General features: G+C 29.2%; 3 non-coding genes and 1 pseudogene across 3 annotated transcripts; all 4 read left to right on the forward strand.

Annotated features, from left to right (window-relative positions):
* Window positions 1–4,316: 4,316 nt before the first annotated feature.
* Window positions 4,317–4,387, forward strand: TRNAG-CCC (transfer RNA glycine (anticodon CCC)). Its single transcript has one exon. It is a non-coding gene; the product is annotated as a tRNA-Gly (tRNA).
* A 4,650-nt stretch (window positions 4,388–9,037) lies between these two features.
* Window positions 9,038–9,108, forward strand: TRNAG-CCC (transfer RNA glycine (anticodon CCC)). Its single transcript has one exon. It is a non-coding gene; the product is annotated as a tRNA-Gly (tRNA).
* Window positions 9,109–14,111: 5,003 nt separating this feature from the next.
* LOC146881710 (uncharacterized) lies at window positions 14,112–15,901 on the forward strand (annotated as a pseudogene).
* Window positions 15,902–17,410: 1,509 nt separating this feature from the next.
* On the forward strand, window positions 17,411–17,481 carry TRNAG-CCC (transfer RNA glycine (anticodon CCC)). Its single transcript has one exon. It is a non-coding gene; the product is annotated as a tRNA-Glu (tRNA).
* Window positions 17,482–21,253: the final 3,772 nt, after the last annotated feature.

The following is a 21,253-nucleotide window of genomic DNA, read 5'->3' on the forward strand; positions in this document are numbered from 1 at the left end:
CATTATCAAACTCAAGCAGATAGGGTGTTTTAATATCAAACAATTCATATATATAACATTTATAAATCCAATGCAAATATACCAAAGGAACCCATGACCTTTGATGTCACACACATGGTCACCACCATGTCAACCGTGTTTTACGTCTTCTGATGAGTCCTCAAGATGTCTTGCTGCCACACCTACCAGCCACATCTGGTAGAGCACGTGCGGGAAACCATGTTACGGATCACACACCGTAACGTCAGGTGGAGTTCCCAATACGAATAACATTCGTAACGTCCCAAGACTACCAAACTCGTCAGCTTAATACTGAGGAGGGCAATCTAACTGGACTCATTTGTACACGCCACAACGTGCACACTCACACCGGCAACACTCGTCAACCTAAGCAACAACTCAAGAGTTCCTCGTGTTCATCCGCCATCCCGAGCCATAACTCAAGAGATGTCATTCCGAGCCATAACTCAAGGAATGTCACGTGCTTAACCTCTATCCAGAGCCACCACTCAAGGGATACGTTCTGAGCCATAACTCAAGGAACACCAGCAAGCCGACCTTTGAAGTATCACCAAAGCCTTGTAGACCACGCACACTTAAATCAAGCAAACCAGAGGCATGATCTCTGCATTATCGCATGGCGCTGCTCTTGAACCGCCAGGCGAAACATGCTTCCAAATCGCCTGGCGGGGGACGCGTACCGCCAAGCGCTAAGCGCCTTTGCACACCCTGCCTCTGTAGGTATCGCCTAGCGGGACTGCTTTCACCGCCAGGTGCCACACTTCCCTGTTACCCATTGGAATCAGCGTTATCGCCAGGTGCCACACTAGTACTTGCGTAGTAGTGGTGTTGGTTTGGATTCAGGCACCATTAGTTCTCATCCTTACTCACATAGTCACTCAACAAGCCCAATTACCATATTTTTTCTTCATAAGAGTTCCTAATACATTACCACCATCATAATTACAACCTCAAGAATTTCTCAATCAAAATATTGCATTAAGATCCTTAGCCACACATAACCTTAAATTAATTTCATGCTTTATACCAATGATATAAACCCAACACCACAGTTAATTAAGAACACTACTAGTACCACTCATAATATGATCTTGTTTATCTCGAAACTTTGGCCTATCCCATGGCTTAACAAATTCAAGCTTATCCATCTAATCTCTTATATATATATATATATATATATATATATATATATATATATATATATATATATATATATATATATATATATATATATATTCTTGAATTCTTACCTCTCACATAACCAGTCCATTACAAGGATTTACTTATTTTATCTAACCAATCCCCCATAGTTACAATTCCTCATTACTTAAAGTCCTTCAATTACCAATATCACCATTAAACCGTATTAACATTTATCACAATTTTTCAACTTAGGTTGTCCTTATAATACCCCTAGATCCTACAATCATATTTCACAAGACCCTGATTAGTTTCAACCACCACAGTACCTCAAAACCCATAAAGCCCACAGCTCTGGTATAGCACCTGACGGCAAGCTGGGTGCCGCCAGGCGATTCCTACAAGCCCAGAAACTCAAAACCTCTCCTTGCACTTGCGAATCTTAACAACACCAAAAATTCTGGTTTTAATCGAAATTATGACCCAATAGGCTGAACTCACCTATTTAGAGTCACGGTCCATTCCTAAATTTCCAATATACGATATTTCATTAACAATTACCAATTAATTTCGTCAAACCTTGAGAATCCCCAATAATCAACCCTAACATTCACATTCATACAATTTTCCCTAATTAATATCCAATTACAACGTAATTACAATGATTCTTGATCCTCAACAATCAATACATATACGAATTCCATTTTTTCCTCAGTTAAAATTGTTCCAGAATCCCAAAAACATCAAAATTGAACCAAAATTGGTTCGCGTCGCCTGGCGGTTAGGGTTGTGCCGCCAGCCAGTTCCTCTACAAGAACCCAGAATTTGCTTAGAAAAGGATGAGTTGCATGGCGATAATTCATCGCCCGCCAGGCAGTTTCTGGAAATTTCCAGAAACACGAGTTTAAACAGAATAGAAGAATTCCATGCATATTCATGTTATATTTATCATACAATTCAGACTTAAACACAAAATAACGCGTAAAGCTCCCCTAACCTGGGTTCCTTTGCTTAAATTTTGGAAATGTCTTTGAAGCTCTTGTGCACCACAAAATAATTCAGCCCTTGTCTCCTTCCAAGCTTGCTTCCAATCCTTGTTATCCTCTCCAAAAATCCAGAATACTCTCCCCTTACAACCCTTTCCTTTGGCAGCACCAAAAACTCTCTCTTTCTTCTTCAATTGGTCACTTAATTAGCTGTTAATGAAGGTTTATGTTCCTAAAACTAAATTTAGCATTTAACTTAGCTTAATGGTCATTCATTGGTTGTCTTAGGATGGTTTTCCAGCCCTCCCTTGGCTGCTAGGGTTTCTGGCTTTTCATATTCATGCCAAAACTAATTCTAGCAAAAATAAAGTTTAATGTGAAACTACCAAGGTTTGAACCCATAACCATGCCAATGTCCAGATCAATGCACAACCATTTAACCAATTCATGTTTTGTAATAATTCTTATAAATATAGGATTATTTTATCCCTCCTCATGGTCCAGCACATTACTAAAACAATAATAATAATGTAAATAACATACAATGGCATACATAAAACTCGAACTCAAGTCCTCTCAACACAATCAAGTACTCTCAACCACTTGAGCTAGTACTTTTCCACGTTATACATGTCAGAATTAAATGCCATAAAGGCTCCTACTACCTGTATTTATTAATTAATTAAATTTCACGGGTCTTACATTCCCCTCACCTTAAAAATTTTGTCCTCAAAAATAGGACTTACTAGGAAACAGGTGAGGATAAGACTTCCTCATGAGATCTTCCATCTCCCAATTCATCTCTTGTGTTGCCTCGTCCCAGAGGACCTTCACTGTCCGGATCTCCTTCCCCCCTGAGTTGCTTGACTTGGGAATCCAATGTTCTCATCGGTCCAACTCCAATGGTTAGATCTTTGCGCACTTGGATATCATCATGGTACAGTACATGTGTAGGATCTGCAATGTACTTCTTCAGCTGTGATACGTGGAAGACATTGTGTAAGTTTTCCAAGTGAGGTGGCAAGCCAATCTCGTAAGCTGCCGATCCAATCCTCCTCATGATCTGATACGGATCGATGAATCGAGGAGTCAAGTTCCTCGACTTGAGAGCTCTCCTAATTCCTGTTGTAGGTGTAACCTTGAGGAATACATAGTCACCTGCCTCAAACTCAAGCAACCTCTTCCTCTTATCTACATAAGACTTCTGCCGACTCTGAGTTACACGCATCCGATCCTGTAGCACATTCACTTTCTTAGTGGTCTGCTATAAGAATTCTGGCCCAAGCACCACCAACTCTCCATCTTGCTGCCAACACAATGGTGTCCTGCATCTCCTACCATACAAAGCCTCATATGGTGCCATTCCTATGCTGGAATGATAACTATTATTATAAGTGAACTCCACCAATGGTAGCATATCACTCCAAGTGCCCAAGTGATCCAACACACAAGTCCTTAGCAAGTCCTCTAGTGACTGAATGGTTCTCTCAAACTGACCATTGGTTTGAGGATGATAAGCTAAGCTCATTTTTAACTGAGTACCTAGTGCTTTTTGCAGCTACTGCCAGAACCTTGATGTAAATCTCAGATCTCGATCAGACACAATACTCATTGGTCTAGTTGTAGTCTCATTTTAGAAGCTTTTAAGAAGAGTTTAGTATGAATATTGTGAGATTTTTGAGTTTGATGTAGAGATAAAGATCAAGGCAAGCATTCAAAGGTTCGGAGGAAGCCATGAGTGAAGTTGAATCAACCAAAAATTGCTTGATAAAATGTAGAGTTGACTTTTACTGAAAGAGTTTACCATAGTTGACTTAGAATTGACTGATTTTCAAGTCCAAATGTCATGGCACTCACGAGGAATGTTTTGGAACATTTAATCACATTTGTACTAACTTTAAAAGAGTTGAAAACTGGTCAAAAGATACATGAGACTCTTAAATCTAGTTTTCACATATTTAGTTCATTTATGTGATTTTAGTTGTAGATAACTTTGATTTATTTGTTTCTTTAGTTTTCACATATTTATTTGTTTGTTTCTTTAGTTGTAGATATTTCAATGTACACCTATCACACTTTTGTTTTCTATATTAGCATTATACAATTATCTCAAATAATTTCCATAATTTATATCATTGAAACAATCTACAAATTTAAGAGTATAAAGTAGCGCATCTGGTGTAGTGGTATCATAGTACCCTCCCACGGTACTGACCGGGGTTCGATTCCCCGGATGCGCATTTTGTCATTATTTTTTTATTTTTGTATTTTGTTCTATAAAATAGAGTATTGTATTTTTTTAATTCAGGAAATTATCATTTATTAATAATCACAAGACAAAAATAGTTTAAATCATTAATTTGTTTTATATATATTATATTTTTTTAGTTTAACATCTACTTATTACCTACTTAAGGTTCAAAATTAATGAATAATATGATTTGTCTATAGGATATCGTAGGGAAAACCCCAAAATGCCCCTCTGAAATAATGACACTTGTACATTTATTGGTTTTAGTGTCATTTCCATTGTCTGCTTCCCGGCTTGTTTTCATGTTCTTCTCCATATGAGGGTTTTAGTGTCATTATATAATGTAGCAAATGTTGCAGAGGTGATGTGAGCTTTCTGTAGACGAAGAGATGGATTAGAATCAGTTTTCTTTTCAGCTTGGCGGGAATACTGTGGATGAATGGATGTGGATCCGGCTTATTGTAAAAAAATTGTTCTTAAGGGCTTTCTTCCTATACTTCTAAGCATCTTTTTATCGACCTCCAAAAATTTTTTAAATTCTTAAAATACTTTTTAACTATTTAAAGAAACTCATGAACATCACATCCCAAAAATATTTTTGGATGTCGATTTCCGAAAGTCAAAATATATAACTTCTGAAAATTAAAATATATCATTGAAAGTCAAAATATATTACCAGAAGTCAATTTCCAAAAATCAAAATATATAACAAGAAATCGATTTCTGAAAGTCAAAAATCATTATCGGAAATCAACTTCTGAATATAAAAAAACATTACCAAAAATCAACTTCCAAAAATAAAAAAAAAATTAAATCAATTTTAAATATTTTTAATTCTTTTTAAAATTTATTTTTTCTAACTTTATTTTATTTTACTTTTTAAAACACGTCTTAAAAATTATAAAATATATGAATTTAAAAAACAGATTTTGACTTTCCTTTATTTATTTATATATATATATATATATATATATATATATATATATATATATATATATTATTTTATTTAAAGTTATATTATTTTAATTTAAATTATTTTTTAATTTCATTTTTTAATTTATCTATTTTATTGATATTATTATAATTATTTTATTTATATATTTTATATTTTATTTAAATTTTTTAATTTTGTTTAAAATTTAAATATTTAATTTTAATCAAATTTTTTAAATTATATATTTTTTTATATTTTTAAATTTAAATTTATTTTTATATAATTTATTAAAAATTTAATAAAAATAAAAAAGAATTAAAAAAATCATATTTAAAATAACATATATAAATAATGAAATTTTAAATTTTAAAAAAAAGAATATATATATATATATATGTATGTATATATTTGTATATGTATATTTTTTTATTTTTTTTAGTTAAAAGTTTTATTATTTTAAAATGAATTTAAATATTAAATAAATTAAATGAAGCAGAATAAATTTTTTATTCTTTTGTTTTTTTATTTTAAGTTTAATATTATTTTAATTTTACTGATTTTTATATTTATATTTATTTTCAGTATATTAAATAAAAATAAAATTATATATATATATATTAATATTTTTTTAAATATATATTAAGAAATATGAAAACATAAAAATAAATCAAATAATAAACTAAAAAAATCATTAAAAGTTAAAAAATATAAATTTTATAAAGAATCAAAAATATTCAAAATAAAATTTGTTTTTTGACTTACGAAAGTCAACTTCCGGAGAATGTTTTTTGACTTCCGGATGTCGACTTCCGGAAATATTTTTTGACTTCCGGAAATCGACTTCCAATGATAATTTTTAACTTTCGGAAGTCAACTTCCAGTGATACATTTTGACTTCCGGAAGTCGACTTCCGGTGATATATTTTGACTTCCAAAAATTAACTTCCGGTGATATATTTTGACTTCTGGAAGTCATATATTTTGACTTCCGAAAGTCGACATAATTTTGGGGGTGTGGTGTCTGCGGATTTCCTTAAATGGTCAAAGGGTTTTTTGGGAATTTAAAGAAAGTTTGGAGGTGTAGAAGAAATTTTGGAGGTTCAGGAAGAAAGACCTTGTTCTTAAACATGGCGATTTTTTATTTCAGGCCCTAATGTTAGAAGTAGTGCTCCATCACTAATTGATACAAGAAGATCAAATAAGGGAAAGAAGACTAGTTAAAAACATAGTTATAGAAATTTAGGAAAATGCAAGATCTTTTTTGGCATTTTGTTTCCAACTTGTACATCTTTAGATGATGTTGGATAATATGAACTTTTTAATATGAATTATGAATCAAAATATTTATGATCAAAATTTATGTATGTGATATTTTTTTTCCTTTTCTAATTTTATAAAAGAAATATAAAAATAATTTTACATTCAAATTACAATAGTTCGAAACGTCATATTATATTTTAGTACATTGAAAATAATGACGCCTTTAAGTGTCATTTTTCACAATAAAATTCTTTTAAAATAAACAAATTACAATAGTTCTAAACGTCATTATTTGTATAGTGAATATGATAGTTTCAACTGCCATTATTTGTGCAGTGCATTAAATGGCGATTGTTGTGCCGTTTCACGCAAGACCACCATATTATACTTTTTTGGCAGCATAATATATATCGGTATGTGGCCCCGCCACATGCGAAAAATATTGTTGTCATAACCGCCATATTATGCAACAAATAATCGTTGTATTTAACACAATCTTTTGTAGTATTTCTTCTTAGAATGGCGAGAGTACTGTAGATGAAGGGATGTGATCATAAGTCTTTTTTGTTTTTTAAATGTTCTGTGTATTACATTGAAATACTTAAAAAAGAGAATTTCATTATTTCTTAATTTTGTAGAAATAGGTGATATAAACAAGGAAGTGTGTAGCCATAATTGCAAGTTGGACCAAATGGTGTGTTTACTAAAACAACAAAAATTTCTCATTGTGTTTTTTTTTCTTTAATGATGGCTGCAACTATTGATTTAGGGGAATGATATTGATTCATGAAGAAGATTCATCGAGTGATTTTGTATCATTTTTAGGTATTTGAGACTAACTTCAACCAAGTAATTTGATCTTTCATTCAAATTTCATTTTATTTAACATCTCCACCTTTTTGTAGTTTTTAAGGTTTTCTTAGTTTTGCTTCTACTTCTTCTTCCCTTTGTCTTTCATAAGGTTAGGTATTTTTCTTCTTATTGTGCTTGTATTTTTTTTTAATATGTTGTTGTTTTCTTATTATGCGTCTCCTTATTTCTTCTCCATTTTCCTTATATTTTGGTGTGTTTACCTGTTATTTAAAATGTTGTTTAGTTGTTGTTGGTACCTTTCAGTCCTCTTTTTCAGGTAAGATTTGTTGGCTTTATTTGTTTTCTTCTACTTTTATTGCGTTTATTTACTTTTGTTGTAAGTTCAACAGTATAAAGAGATTGGTGGTAAAAGGAAAACACTTAAACTTCGGATTAAAATCAATTAGTTGTAGTATGTTAAGAATATGGATGGAAGCAAGCATTTGGAAAAGATTCTCATGGATGATAAGGTACATATGTTTTTTCAAACTTATTATTGTAGATAAAAGTTTTTGTGACTTTAGTTATTTGTACTTTATTAAAATTTTCACATGATTGTATGTGTTGTAGAGTGACCTTATACAGGCTATGGTAAGAAAAAAAATACCTAGTTGCATGGGAGGGTAGGTTGGTAGAGAATGAGACTTATGTCATGCATAATTTTAAAATTCAGAAGAACTAGGCACAATATCAAGTACGTAACGGTGTTTGTAAGCTACTGTTTATTGGTTTTACTGTCGTTAAAGTACAAGCACTTTCCAATATTCCTATGAAAACATTCAATTTTAAAAGCATAAAGGAAATCAGGACGGTGACTTTTGTGCTGATATCTTGATTAGTATCTTAAGTTTGCTTATTTTTTATTGGTATTCTTCATATGTCTTATGTTGATGCTAATTATTAAGCTTATCCATTTAAATGTAATTGAAATTGTGCACAATATGGAAAACGATCCAAACTCTACAAATATTGTCTTTGAATTGTTTGATCTAAGGTGATTAAGATCATTTGTTTGAATTATATTACTTAATGCATATTTAATTATACTTATAGACTAATTTCTAGAGGGTAAATATTATTTATTTATAGTTTAAAAAAAAAATTAACACAGCTAACAATTGGTTATTGAATATTATAATATTTTATATTAAAAGTATGGTCTAGTTCTATTATTCAAATATTAAAATAGATTTTTCTCTTCTGATTTTATGATTTTAGTCGTTGTATTTTAGAATTTTTCACAAGTTTGGTCAACTTTGTAAAAGTATACATTTTTTTATTTCTTTTATTTTGATCCAATTAAATCTTAAACTTAACATATCCATTTAAGGTAGTATTAAGAAATAATTTAATTAATCAACATTTAAAATGAACTTTTGAAAAGAATAACAATTATTTTGAAAAGAAAACATTAACCAAAATTTAAGAGAAAAATTTTTGAAATGATTCTTTTTTAAGTAATTAGTGAAAAGATAAGAGAAGAAAATAAAAACATATTTGAACATAAGATGGAATAGCATATTTTATTATATCAAATTATTGAATCTCTTACGTATTAAAGATATAAATAATAAAATGAATTTTTTCAACAAAGCGCATCTGGTGTAGTGGTATCATAGTACCCTCCCACGGTACTGACCGGGGTTCGATTCCCCGGATGCGCAACGCCCAAGGTTTGTGAACTTTTCACAAAATAGAGTATGATTTTTTTTTAATTCAAGAAATTACTATTTATTTATTAATCACAAGAAAAAAAACAAAAATAGTATAAACTATATATATATATATATATATATATATATATATATATAAATTTTAGTTTTAGTCTTACATCATACCTACATAAGGTTAACAAATAATGGATAATTTGATTGCTCTACAGAGATTAATACTCATAAATAGAGATTAAAGACATCTATGTTATAAAAGAAATTTAAATACAATTTCTGCCTTGAATAAAACTTAGGAGCCTAAGTAAGATTTGCATATTAATCTTAACTTATTTTAAAAATACATTTCTTTATATTGTGGAAAAAGGTCCAGCTCACAAAAATTCCTCGTATAGAATGAATTAGGATTAGAGTTAAATTAGGTTAAGATTAAAATTCAAAGCACATTTTACTCATTAAATGACAAAATACTATTTTAATAAAGACAAATTAAAGATCTAAAAAATAAAGCACAAAATTCATTTCAGAGTTTTGTTTTTAAATTTTTTCGTTTTGTAAATTTTAATAAAAAAATTTACTATTAAAAATTCTTATATTATATAATTTTTTTTGTAAATTTGTTAAAAAAAGTTGTAAGAAAAGACTTTTTTCTATCATTTTTTCTAAACATCTTAACTAAGGTATTTCTTTTGTGGATAATTATTTTATACAAAATTATAAAATCCATAAATATTTTTTACAAAATTTGTTGCGAAAAGTTTTTTATATAAATATTTTGTAAAAAAATTGATAACAATTTCTTACAAAATATTTTTCATCACAAATTTGTAAGTATTTTCTAAAAAAATTAAAATAAAATTAGTAGGAAATATGATTTTTTTAGTAGTAATTTACTTCTAAAATGTTAAAAAAATAATAGTTTTTCCAAGCAAAACTATAATTTTCTGTTTTGTGTTCAATAATTACTATTGTTATTAGAGATGGCAAACAAACCCGTCCCCGTGGGTATTGTCCGAACCCGTTCCCGTTTTGACGGGGAATCCCCGATTTTTTCAATTGGGTATGGGGATGGGGATGGGGATGAATATATCCCCGCCATAATACCCGTCCCCGCCATATCCTCATCCTCATTTAAATTATTAAAATATTTACAATTAATTAAGTAATCCTATATATATATATATATATATATATATATATATATATATATATATATATATATATATATAGGGTTACTTAATTAATTGTAAATATTTTAATAATTTAAATGAGAATGATTTTTATTTTTTATTTCTTCTAAATATTTGGTTTGTCATGAAACTCATTTCGCATCTCCAATATATTTTTTATTTTATCACAACCTTTATGTAATTATGTTAAAATGATGTATGTCAATTAAAAAAAATTTATGTCTAACATTTGAATATTTCTATTATTTTTTAATATTTTTTTATTGTATATTTTCCTTTCACATGAGAATATTTAATACTCTCAATTTAAGTGTTTAATAGCATAAACATTTTATTTACTAGGTAATATAAAAAAAAAAATCTTTACTTATTATTATTAATTTTTGTTTCATTTGAAGAACTCTTTTGTTTCGCTAAAACAATTTTTGTTATTTCTCAACCATTGAGTATATATGTTGATATTTGAAAAGTTTTCTTAGATCTCTAAGATGTTTTTCGTCTTATCATACCCTTAATTATACATTTGTTTTTCTTTGTGCAATTCCTTCCAATAATCTCCAAATTATTTATAAGACACACATTTGTTAATTTTTTTAATATTTTTATTTTTGTTTATTTTCATCATATAGAATATTATTTCGATAAATTTTATCTAATTATTTTTTATTTTCTAACTCATTACAATCATACTTTAATATTTTCAATATAATTGTATAAATAATTTTTATTTACTACAATATAAAAATTTAATGTAATTGTCATGAATATTTTTTTATCACCATCCAACATATATTGGAGTTTAAAAAATACCAGATCTATGATAAAATTTTATTATGTTTATTATTTGTTCTTTGCGTCATTTTTTTATCACACATTGAGTATATATGTTGATATTTGAAAAATTTTCTTAGATCTCTAAGATGTTTTTCATCTTATCATACCTTTAATTATATATTTGTTTTCATTTGTGTGATTCCTTCCAATAGTCTCCAAATTGTTTATAAGACACACATTTGTTAATTTTTTTATATTTTTATTTTTTGTTTATTTTCATCATGTAGAATACTATTTCGATAAATTTTATCTAATTATGTTTTATTTTCTAACTCATTACAATTATACTTTAATTTTTTCACTATAATTGTATAAATAATTTTTATTTACTACAATATAAAAATTTAATGTAATTGCCATGAATATTTTTTTACCACCATCCAACATATATTGTGGTTTAAAAGATACAAGATTTATGTTAAAATTTTATTATTATATTTATTATTTGTTCTTTGCGTTATTTTAATCAAGTGATGTATTATAACTTTTATTAGTATATAAAAAATAGATTCATTATAATTTAAAAAACTGAAGTAAACAAACATTTAAAATATATTTTAATTTAAATATTTTTTTCCTTTTATATTTTTTAAGAATTTTTTTTCCTTTTATATTTTTTTTAAAATATTTTTAAAATTTATCAACTAAGTTTCATTAATGTTTGCAAATTTAATAAATATTTTGGTTCTCATTAAATTTTATTTGGTATTCTAATATAAAAATGTAAACAATTATAATTTATTTCAAAGTATTTGATATCGAAAAAATAACCATACTCCTAATATTGAATATTTGATAATATTATGTTTCCTTTACCGTAATTTTTTATTATTTTATAAAAATTAATTAAAATTAATATTAAAGTAGTAAGAAAACGGGTACGGGTATGGGTACAAGATTATACCCATTTCCCGGTGGGGATGGGGATGGGATAAAAGTTTGATACCCGTTAGGTTTGGGTATGGGGATGTGGATGAACTTTTTTTACGAGGATGGGTATGGGATAGTGAAACCCGTCCCCGCCCCGCCCCGCCCCGTTGCCATCCCTAATTGTTATGCTCGTTGTTTTTTGTTACATTATTTATATCATATTTATTTATTATAAATATAACTTACAATCATTAAAAATAATTAATATAAAAATTTGATAATCATTATTGTTTATAATTAAAATAGGTTTTAGTTTGAAAATTCATTTTCACAACCCTTAATTTATTTGTTAGAATATCTATATATTGCAATAAATCCTTTATCTCACCTAATATCATTTGAGATTTTTGTTTATTTATTTGTATATGTATGATAAATATTTTAGTGTGTGTAATACGTAAAATGTAATCCTAACTTATCATTTGATTTTGGTAAAGCGCTGTAAACTAAAAGATAAGATGTAAAGAATCTTTTTTCTTAATATCATATCATTATCGTATCACAATAGATGGAACCACTTAGGCAGGTGATCACAAACATAATATTTTGTTAGGTTAATTATGTTTTTTATTTTTATGACGCTAAATTAGATTTTATTTTTATCCTAAACTTTAATATATTTTAGTCTCCAAAACTTCAAAAATTGATAAATATAGTTCTTCTAACTCAACTTACTCATATTTTTTTATGTGTTAAATAACATTTCAAGTTAGCATTTATGCTATTTACATAGTTTGATAAGTTCCAACTCAAATGTCAACCTAAAATATCGTTTAACACATAAAAAAATTTAACTTCATTTGGATTAAGAAGACTATATTCATTCATTTGTAAAGTTTGAGGACCAAATTATATCAAAGTTTGAGATATGAACAAATTTCAATTTTGTGTCAAAGTTTAATTAGGAATGGTTGAGATCTAGAGAATACCTAGTTTTAGCCATAAGTAACTAGAATTAAAAAAATATTCACGTTGTATTTTGCAACAATATTATGCATAATAAAACTTGATTGTATCGATCAATAACTAAACCTAGTCTTCTTTAACAAACAAACTAGAACTAGAATATTACGAGTAAATCATCACTACAAGAAAATATATATTTAGAGTCAGCTAAAAGTCAATGCTAATAAGGAAAAGCCAATGTTAAATAGTTGTTAGCATTGGATTTGCATCACATGTATGTGCGACTCTACAACTACGGACATTAATTCATTAGCATAAATTTTTGGAGGGCAACTTTGAGAAGCGTCGACTAATCAACATTAATTCATCACTAATTTCTAAATTTATTTTTCAACTAAAGCGGCTTAGTGTCAATCAACTTCACATTAATGTATTTTTATTCTAAAATTTATTTAAGGAAAAAATACGTTTTTGATCCCTGAAGTTTCACAAAAAATTGCAAATGGTCCCTCACCGAAACTTTATCACCATTTGGTCGTCATAGTTTCAAAATGAGTGGTATTGGTCCTTCTCTTAGGACGACGTTAAATTGGTGAGTGACAAACGACGTTCTACCTCAGCATGAGAGATGTTGATACGTCTTGGTAGAGATCTTTGACACATATTATTATTATTTTATTTTATTTTTACTTAAGTAATACATCAAAACACGTGTTTAACCTAAGTGAGTGAAGCTGAGAGGCAAATGTTTTTTACCTAAGTAAATCGCGAGCACCACTTTACCTAAGTAAATTGCAAGCACCACCATTGTTACCTACGTCAGTCGCGACCACCACCGTTAAGGAGAAGAATCTTCATCGTGCAAGAGAGAAATTGGTTCTAGGTTGCACAGAAAGGTGGTTTCGTTTGGTTCTTGAATCGAAGTGGGAAAGCTTGTTGTCGAAGGGCATTTTGTTCCGTATCCCGTGGTGAATACGAAGTCGAAGGTATGGATTTATTCATTTGAGCAAGGCGTTTTCTTTGATTTTCTTTGATTCATCTAGGCTGTTGTATTTTGGTTTAGCTATGGTTTGTGTTGGTTCCCATTTTTGTTTTATTTCGTGCATTTAAAGTTTCTATTTCTTCCATTTTTCAGAGATGGGTTTTTCAATTGCGTTTTACCACATGGGAAAATTCGAATCCTTTAAAGGAAGGTTTCTGAGATACGAGGGAGGGGAAGAACATGTGGTCCATGGAGTGGATGCTGATAGGTGGTCATATTTTGAGGCATTGTCCATCTTAAAGGATGAATTTAAATATGACGGAATGGTGAAATTGTGGTGGAAGCCTAAAAGAGGTAGGATGGACAGAGATTTGAGGCCTCTGGTAACAGATAAAGATGCACTGGAATTGTCTAACTATGCTGAAAGTAGAAAAGAAGAGGTCCAAATTTATGTAGAACATGTGGTTAGTACCGTTGAGCCAATTGACTTTATTGAATGGACATAGAGTGGTACTGAGGGTGGTGGTGGTGAGGAGGGAGCTGCTGGTCTTAATGACAATGTTGGTAAGGAGGGAGTTGGTGGTCTTAGTGATAATGGTGGTTAGGATGAAATTGCTACTCTTAATGATAATGGCGGTCAGGGGGAGGGAGTTGTTGGTCTTAATGAGAAGGTTGGTAAGGAGGATGTTGATGTTCAAGCTCGAGATCATGATGAAGTTGTTAATGAGGATGCTCACGAACATGCTAGGTCAAATGCTGTTGTGGATGATTTAAATGTGGCTGCTGCTGTGGATGATGCAAATGTAGCTGCAGATGTGGATGTCCAAAGTGGTGATGATAGTGCAGTTGAAAATGGATATGAAGTGTTGGATGAAAGTGAAGAAGAACTTCATAGAGACAATGATGATGGTTTTGGATGCAGTGATACACCATGCAAGAACATAACAGATGTTCTTCAAAGGTGGTCTAATATGAGAAAGAATAGGAGAAAAAGGAAGCCTTCAGCTAATGCAAGTGCTGGTGGTTTTGAAACACTCCAATTTGGTGGAAATCATGACATGGATGCAACATATAGCACAAATGAATTACAAAGCGATGTAGAGTGTGAAGGGGAGGAAGTGCAAAAGTACCCAATGTTTACAGCTAACGATGTGGGAAGAGATTTCAAATTCTGCTTGGGAATGGAGTTTTGTTCCCTTAAAGAGTTTAAACAAGCTCTTAAGGAGTACTCGGTATTGAATGGGAGAGAGGTCGTTTTTCTTAAAAGTGATGATGTTAGAGTTAGGGCTATTTGTAAGAAGAAATGCGGTTTTCTAATTCTATGTAGTAAAGTTGGAGGCAGCCACACATTTCGGGTTAAAACATTGGTTGATTCACATAGTTGTGGGAGGGTATTTGCGAATAGAATGCAAACAAGGATTGGGTTTTAAAAATTGTTGTTGACAAGTACAGAAACATGGGCAAGATGACTGCAAATGAAATTATAGATGACATAAAGAAGACTTACAGTGTTGGGATTAGTAGGTGGAGGGCTGTGAAAGGAAAACAAATTGCCATGGACATTGTAGAAGGGGATGGGGAGAAGCAATATAACTTGTTGTATGACTATGTTGCAGAGTTGAAAAGAGTGTCTGATGGTACAACATGCAAGATTAAAATTAATCATCCCCTACTCACCCTGCAACCATGTTTTGGGTCTTTTTACATGTGTCTAGAGGGGTGTCAGAAAGGTTTCATTAATGGTTGTAGACAATTTATAGGTGTTGATGGTTGTCACCTGAAAAATAGTTATGGAGGGCAGTTGTTAGTAGTGGTAGGGAAGGACCCAAATGACCAGTATTTCCCACTTGCCTTTGCAGTGGTGGAAAATGAGTGTAAGGAGACTTGGAGATGGTTTCTTAATCTCTTGTTGGATGACATTGGGGATGTACAATCTAATCGTTAGGTGTTTATTTCTGATCAACAGAAGGTAAATTCTGAATCTACATATGTTTATTTATGTTCTGTTGTTATGTATCTCAATTTCTATTCTGTTGTTATTTGTAGGGGCTAATGCAAGTGTTTGACGAAATCCTACATGGGGTGGAACATAGGTTTTGTCTAAGACACTTGTACAACAACTACAAGAAGAAGTTTGGAGGAGGGATCCTGATTAGAAAACTCATGATGGGGGCTGCCAAAGCGACGTATTACCAAGGCTAGGAAGCTAAAATGGAAGAGTTGAAAAAGGTGAACCTTGCTGCATATGAGTGGTTAGTTGGTATTCCACGACATTCCTGGTGTAAGCATGCATTTAGTGATATCTTATGATATAATTAAATAAGATAATTATTTTAACATGTATATATAAGTTGTAATTAAGCTTAATTATTAATTTGGTCTCAAATTAGAGAGGACAAAATTGAATCATTTTAAAAAATTGAGAGACTAAATTGAATCAAAATTTCAAATAGAGGGACTAAATTAAAAACAATCAATGTTAGCTTGATACGTGACACAATCGTGACTTCTCACGCGACACTTTTTTTTAACTTAAAAAAATTCTCAAGTTGACAAGTGACACAACCATGATGTGACACGTGGCAATTTAATTTTTTTTTTTAAATAAAAAAAATTGAAAATTCCACAAAATGACATATATCATGTACAAAGACGGTATTAACGTCAACTTAACGTCGGAAACCAAATTAAACTGTTTTAAAAAATTAAAAAATCAAATTGAACAAAAAAATAATAAGGAGACCAAAATAAACCAAACCAACAATCTAAGAACTAATTAAGCCTTAAAGTTAAAAGATCGTCAGTTTACCCTCATCAAAAGTTAATATAATAAAAACTACTTTTTTAAGTATACAATTTAATTCTTCATTGTGTATTTTAACCATACAAAATATTAATCATTTTTATTTTTATAAATATTATAGATATTTCGTAACTATTTATCTTTCTAATTTACTAATATTATCAACATGATAATTTTATCGAGCTATATTTACATTATGAGATAATTTAATATCACACTATATTAATTTAATAATATGCTAAGATATATAGTTTTTACCAATGTAAATATGATAAGTACAAATGCATTTTTTATTAAATAAACTGAACATATGATATTTTTATTTAAACAAGAAATACATTCTAGTTTATGATCAATTATTATTCTTCATTGTTCTATTAATTTAATTCGGTAAATTTATTTTATATTATTACTTTTTTTTTTAATTATTCATCATTAGATAAATATATGAATATAATATTAATGTTTGTAAATAGTGAAAGTTGATGACAAATTACATTTTTTTATGTATATAAATTGATAGGTGTAATAAAATCATATAATAAACCAATTATTTAATTTTTAAAAAGGTACTGTTACTATAAGTTTCTTTTGAATTATGATTATCATTGATGAGTTATTATTGTAAATCTTGACGGACTCTACAAGACAGCGCATCTGGTGTAGTGGTATCATAGTACCCTCTCACGGTACTGACCGGGGTTCGATTCCCCGGATGGGCAAAATTTGCTTTTGTTTTGAAAAATTAACTTGCAATTACGTTTTTGAACAATTCTGCTGCTTTTATTTTTATTTTATTTAATCTCCAATTATGTATCGATCTTGTTTATTTATTTTACTTAATCTTCAATTATGCACCGATCATGTTTATTTTATTTAATTTATCTCCAGTTATGCACTGGTCTCGTTTATTTATTTTATTTAATTTATCTCTAGTTATGCACTGATCTTATTTATTTATTTTATTTTATTTATCTCCAGTTATGCACTGGTCCTATTTATTTATTTTATTTTATTTATCTCCAGTTACGCACTGGTCCTATTTATTTATTTTATTTTATTTATCTCCAGTTATGCACTAATTCTATTTATTTATTTTATTTTATTTATACTCAGTTACACATTAGTCCTATTTATTTATTTTATTTTATCTATCTCTAATTATGCACTGATCCTATTTATTTATTTTATTTTAGTTATCTCGAGTTACACCTTGGTTCTATTTATTTATTTTATTTTATTTATATCCAGTTATGCATTGGTCCTGTTTATTTATTTCAATTAATATATCTCTAGTTACGCATTGGTCCCGTTTAATTTATATGTTTGTTATTATATTTATTTATAATGTTATAATCCTTATCTAATTATTTATTTAAAGTTCTTGCTTTGATTCTTATTTTGTCATTATTTTATAATTAAAAAATAAAAATAAATGTGAAGTGAAAGTATATATTATTTTATTCAGTGAGCTTGGATAGAAGAAAATTGCATGTACATTTTATCGTTGTTTTATATTCTTTGTGTATAGTTTGTACAATGACATGATTTGATAGTCATCACATTTTATGACCTTTGAAAATATCCAAGAGTATGCCAGTTAAGTAAGAGTTAAGTCTAGTTTCAATAAGTTGAGATTAAACCAGTGTCAGAGTGTTTGTATTTGGGAAGTCACAATTTGGTACACTGCGGGATGAAAGGCAGGGACCATGGTGGGGTCTAAGGAAGTTTTACCAAGTAGGTGAATATATGGATAGTTCAAAATAGCGCACTGGACTAGGATATTCATAGGCCAAACTTGGGACTATCCGATACCTGCTCGGCATCGCTAAGGTTAGGTAGTAGTATATATCTCTTTTATGGGTCGGTAAATGGCTAATATTCTCGAGAAAGAAATAATTATGATTGTACCAATATTTTATGAGAAATACTCAACTACCTAATCACTTCCCAAAGGAACTTTTGATGTTCATAATGGATCATCAGAAGTGGAATATGAATCCATATGTCTGGTAAAACGAGATCAAGTTTTGTGGTTGTAGGTCCAAATCTAGGCCCCTAGTGTTTGTATTATTTGTTGAGTTTATTAAGATTGATATTTAAGGCTTATAAAGACCTCACTCCTTTCATATTTTTCTTTCATATGTACATGTTGCATGAGCAGAAGTGGAACCTGCTCAATGAGAGTTGTTCGGGATATTATTGGTGGATCTTCTGAAGATTGACTCATGAATAATTTCTATTAATATCTTTAGGAGATATTAAAAATATAGATAATATTTTATTCTGATGTAAGACTCTTAATATTATACAAATATATATTTTTATAATATTTCATGAACAATTACAGAGATGTAAACTATATATATATATATATATATATATATATATATATATATATATATATATATATGAATATGAAGTTATGTTAAGGAAAATCTTATGGTAAAAAAAATTAATTCCATATCTTTTTTATCAAATAATTATTATTTAGTATAGTAGTCGGGGCGTCACACGAATGAGTTTACAAACCAAATAATTAGAAAAAATAAAAAATAGAATGTATATATATATATATATATATATATATATATATATATATATATAAGGTTACTTAATTAATTGTGAATATTTTAATAATTTAAACAAGGTCGAAGATATGGCGGGGATGGGTATTATGGAGAGGATATGTACATCCCCATACCCATCCTTATACCCAATTAAAAAAGTCGGAGATTCCCCATACCCATACCCATACCCAGTCAATGCGGGGATTCTCCGTCAAAACGGGGACGAGTTCGAGCAATACCCACGGGGACGGGTTTGTTTGTCATCTCTAATTGTCAGTGCCACGTGGCATTGCAATGCCACGTGTCAATATCATTATCAGATGTCATTGTGTTGATTTCGATTTAGTCCCCATATATGTTTTTTTGTTTCAATTTAGTACCTACTTATGTGTATCTGATTTAATAATTTTGACCTAATATTTGATATTTATATTAAAATTTAGTGATAAAAGTCATTTTATTAAGTCATTTTTAATAAAAAAAATTAGTATAACATTCATACCATTAGAAATTTTGGTTTAAAATTAGTAAGAGACAATATTGTTCTATTTTGAAAAAAAAAATTAACAAAACACGAGTACTTAATAAAAAAAGTAATTAATAAAGTAATATGTTAAAAAGTCGTTTTTAATAAAAAATATTAGTATAACATTTATACAAATAATGAATTTGGTCTGAAATTGAGAGAAACAATATAAATATTAGTACTTAGTTTTGTAAAAATATTTATACTTAATTATTTTAATCTTATAAAATATGGATTACAAAAATATTTTAATTATTAAAAAAAATTTGGAACAAAATTGAATCAGATACACATACTTAGGTACTAAATTGAAACAAAAAGACATATATGGGGACTAAATCGAGATCAACACAACGACATATGATAGTGACACTGACATGTGGCGTTGGAATGCCATGTGACACTGACAATGCCACGTGTTACACACAGGGACTTGGTACGTGGCATTTTTATTTTTTTTTTCAAAAAATTTAAAAAAAAAATTTTAAAAAATTTTAAAAAATAAAAAAAATCACAGACTGACACGTGGCATATTGACTAATGACATTAGTCAACTCCGTTTGAAAAAGACCTAATTGAAACACTTCTTCAAAAGTTGGGATGCAATTGACATTTTTTTTAAACCTGGTACCTATTTGACACAGTAACCCCAAAGTGGATATTATTCGAGTAATTATACCAAAAAAGAAAGAGCAAATGAAAAGACAAAAGATAAAACCAAAAAATTCAGTAAATGGATTTTGTCTCCCCATTTACATTTAGGTCATATATAAGATATCAAATATAAAGTACAAATAAGCTAATCCCAAACTTTAATTAGGCCCATGAGACCAATTACAAAAGTTTAAGTTAATAAGAAAAAATCTATATAAATTATTTTACAAAATTTCGGCCGATGTATCTCAACTTTAAAAAAATCATAAAAAATAGCATAAAACTTCAAATATAGCGAATCATATTTTCATTTTTAAGTCATGGAAATTTAGAATCTAATATAATTGAAATTAACCAAAAATAATGAGACAAATTTATGATCAAAACAATGAACAAATATGAAATGAATTAAAATAAATAAATTAAAAAAAAATATATATGATCTAATTTATTATTATTGAAAGAACATAAACTAACAACTAAAAATAAAGTACGTGAAAATTGATCCTTGTACAATAAATTTTAAATGTACTTAAAAAATGTGTCATCACTAACCTATCATTAAGCTATTTATTGGAATATTAATAATAACACCTGTATTCCACTATTGTTGACCATTACTTTTCTTATCAATAGGAAAGACTCCTAATCACAAAGGGAGAAGTAACATTGTCTTTTTCCTTTCCATCCATTTTATGTCAATGTATTCGAATTTGCGAGATGGGGAAGAGATGTGATCTTCGC

This window comes from Vigna unguiculata, chromosome 11 (assembly GCF_037176805.1).
Source record: "Vigna unguiculata cultivar grain cowpea cultivar isolate G323 ecotype 2 chromosome 11, ASM3717680v1, whole genome shotgun sequence".
NCBI classification, from domain to species: Eukaryota; Viridiplantae; Streptophyta; class Magnoliopsida; order Fabales; family Fabaceae; genus Vigna; species Vigna unguiculata.